This window comes from Lolium perenne, chromosome 5 (assembly GCF_019359855.2).
Source record: "Lolium perenne isolate Kyuss_39 chromosome 5, Kyuss_2.0, whole genome shotgun sequence".
Classification (NCBI taxonomy): Eukaryota; Viridiplantae; Streptophyta; class Magnoliopsida; order Poales; family Poaceae; genus Lolium; species Lolium perenne.
Window position 1 is genome coordinate 31,214,017 of NC_067248.2, and position 4,210 is coordinate 31,218,226.

Here is a 4,210-nt window from a genome sequence, read left to right on the forward strand (position 1 = left end):
TATTAATGAGATCTGAGACTCGGTGATTATCCGAGTAGACGCATAATTCTACCTGATCATTAGATTTTACAGTAGCTACATGCAATTCATGATTCTTCAAGGTCCTAATATGACACGATGTGTAACATTCACATGTTTCTATCTTATTGAATTTTCAGAATAGTTAACTTACTTTTGTATTAACTCTATTGAATTTAGGTCATCCCTTGCTACTATAGACCATATTTCCGTAAGAAGTATGGTGTCAAGACCTCCCACAAGACAACTTTTGAAGCTGCACTTAGAACCAAAGATGGCCATGCATTTGTTGTTAATGTTACCAACAGAGCTGGCAGAACCTATATCAACGGAAGATTTTGGAACGAATTTGCTAGAGTGTACAATTTTAAGGTTGGCATGGAGTTAATTTTCAGAGTTAACTCATCTGGTCAGGATACTCTTGTAATAACTGGAACTGAACCACTAATCCATCCAGGTAATTTTCCACCTTTGGACAGAATGATTGATCATATTAATTATTCCATCTTATGTCAGTTATTTTAATTATGCAGCTTACTACCAGTTGTCCCGTATGAAGCGTGACATTATTGACTCGCTCAGTACTACTGATGGAACAATGATAAATTGGAGGATGATGCATACCGTCATTCTTCAGGTGGACAACTTGGACTACCTTGTTGAGTACCACAATGCTGGAGATTATGATCAAGGAGCACTAGTTGTCCCAATGCTGCATACTCTGAATTGGACAAACAGCGAAAATTACAACAAACACGTGGTAAGCAGTAGATCATATCATTTCATTAACTTTGCAAGCTACATTACGTACAAGTGTTAACTAAACTATGTCTCTACTGTTGGAACAGAAAATCCCTAGCCGTTTGGTTCCTAAAGATATGGAACAATATGGTGCAATCAGTATTGTGTGCCATCCCAGTACTTTGGTGCGTGCGTCCTACGCAATTTCTTCTGACGATGGTCATCTCTGCGTCAGTGGGTGGAAGGAGTTCATGGACAAGGAAAAGCACCTTCAGATGGGTGACAAGATGCTGTTCTTGCTTTACAGGAAATGCAGGGGTTTACTTGTTTGCTACCCATGTGCCTGAAATCGATCTGGAGTAGCTAGTCAGTGATTCATGGTGCCCGTGTGTCCAACTATGCAGCCCCTTTAGGTTTAAATTAAGTTGTAAGACTCTTTATGCGATTGTCGATTTTGCTTCTGTTAAAACAATATTTAGTCACATCGTGCTGCTGGTTGTAATCGTGTCAAGTGTCGATTAATTAAAACCATTGTCAAAGTTATGTTACCGACATGTTGGCTTTTCTTATATCTGTCCATATTTTAGCTTATATTAATTTGCTCTTAAACCCTTCTGGATAATTGAATGACAAGTTCGAGATCGTAAACATCTAAATAAGAACATTTCAAATGTTTGGAACAAAACATATAGTTGTATGCATTACATGTTTCTATCAATCTACATCACTATCTTCTTCTGAAGTTTTTCCCTCGTCATCATGTATGTTCTCTTCCAATATGAGACTATCTTCCTCATTCTCTAGTTCATCTTCGCTCATATCCATGTCAACATTGGGACTATCTTCCTCATTCTCTAGTTCACGAATTGTACGGCATCATGAATATGTACAACTTCATCAGCACGATGATCATCCTCCTCTGCCTCCACCTCTGCTTCCTCGTCTAGGTTGACAACATCATGAAATGTATGGTCGACTGAACCTTCATCCTCCTGGTATGCGTCTTCATTCCGTACAAATGCATCATCGTTACCATCTTCTAATTCTGGAACGTCGTACACGTGTCTATGGCTGAACTTCTGCACCACTTTCCACGGATCACCAAACTTTGTATCCTCCAAATAGAAGCATGTTTCAGCTTGACTGGCCAATATGAATGGTGAATTCTCGAACCATAGGACAGAAGTGTTAACGCTTTTAAAATAACTATCATCTTTTATCTTGGAACCCCTGCCCGCAAGGTCGAACCGATCATAGCAGAAACAAGTACACGGACCTGTCACCGTGCTTGTTAGTCCCGTACTGCAGTTCAAGAACTTCTTGTAGAACACCATAGAACTCGGTCTCATCTGCATCACCAAAAGATCCCTTAGTCGCTACGCCCGAATTTTGATTCTTCAGGTCTTTATCCCGAGTAAGCGTGCGAAACCTCGCACCCTTTACGTTGCAACCAGCGTATACTACTACACGCCGGTTTGGCCCAGCAGCCAGAGACTTCAAATCTTCTGATGCATTGTCCAACTGTCTCACATGGTTTGCAAACCAACCTGCAAACTCTCTCTGAACCGTCTCCTCGATGTCACGCACACCCCTACCTCCCAATTCTTGTCGGAATTCACTGAAACATAGAAAAAACACATATGAAATACAGGACAATAATGTCTGCAACATTGAGAAGTAGTTATTAAAGTGAAGCTAACTACTTACTTGATATAACGTTCTACATCGTCACAGTTGTTCAGCACATACCAAACCATTTTGTCAAATTCCTTCTCAAAATGTTTCAAAATGGATTTCCCAAGACCTTTAGCTCCAACTAAAAATACTTCCATCTCCTCACGATCAGATTTTCTCTGTATGTCTTGGTTCCTATCATCTTTGTTAAATCTTGTTTCTGTGCCATCCTTGAAAAATCTAGAGCAAAAAATCAAACACTCATCAACAATGTAGCCCTCTGCGATAGAACCTTCTGGCCTTGCTTTGTTACGGACCGTAGACTTTAGATAACCTAATCTTCTCTCAACTGGATACATCCAACCATAATGAACAGGACCCCTCAAAAGAGCCTCGTCATGAAGATGAATAGCTAAGTGCACCATTACATCAAAAAAAAGCTGGGGGGAACAGCTTCTCAAGTTTGCATAGGATCACAACAATTTCAACCTTCAATCGATTCAGCACATCAACTTTCAGGGTTTTGGCACACAGCTCCCTAAAAAATCTTCCTAGCTCTGCAATAGCCACATACATTTCCTTAGATGCAATTCCCTTGAGCCCAGCCGGCAACACTCGCTGCAGAAGTATGTGGCAATCATGCATCTTCATACCGGTAACCTTACAACCATCAATATTCACACATCTTCCCCAGTTTGCGCAATAACCATCTGGGAACCTAGTGTTTGCCAAATACCTACACAAATGTCTCTTCTGTTCCTTCGAAAGCGTCCACGGTGCAGGGGGCTTCGCATAAGTTCTTTGCATCATCATCATCCTTCACAATTTTCTTCAACCAATACTTCTCCCAGATTTTGAATTTCTTCAAATCAATTCTAGCACTAACAGTGTCCTTATTCCTGCCCTCAAGTTCAAGTAGTGTACCAACAATATTGTCACATATGTTCTTCTCAATATGCATCACATCTAAGTTGTGAGCTAACTTAAGTTCTGCCGATGCGGTAGATGATGTAAGCTGACTTTCAGGTGCCATGTTGGTTCACCGGGTACAGTTGCACGCTTCCGCTTTCTACTTATTGGATTTTTCCCATGTTCAAAATCCTTAACCCTTTCTACCTTCTCAGCTACCTCTTTGGGTGTGTACTTCCTTGGTGGATCTCTAGTCTCAGTTTTACCATTGAAAAGTCTGCTTCTCCTGTATGGGTGACCTTTATCAAGAAATCGCCGATGCCCAATATATCCAATTTTGTTTTTCAAATATTCATAGCAAGGATTCTCATCGCAATGCACACACGCATGAAATCCTCTTGTGCTTCGGCCTGACATAGTGGCATATCCAAGATAATCATGAATAGACCAAAAAAACGCAGCATGCAATGGGAAATATTCCTCTGTGCATGCATCAAATGTCTGCACACCACTCCATAGCTGCATCATATCTTTTATCAGTGGCTGCATAAATACATGAAAATCTTTCCACAGGGAATACTTTCCGGGGATTAGCAATGCCATCATGTAATTCGATTGATCCATGCACATCCATGGTGGGAAGTTGTAAGGAATGACAAAAACAGGCCACATACTGTAAGGATTACTCATACTTCCAAAGGGACTGAAGCCGTCTGTGGCAAAACCTACTCTTATGTTACAACCTACTCTTATGTTACGAGGATCTTTAGCAAACCAATGAAACTTGGCATCAAAGTGCTTCCATGCCTCACCATCAGCAGGGTGCCTCAGTACATTGGGCTCATCAACCCTCTTCTCTTTGTGCCAT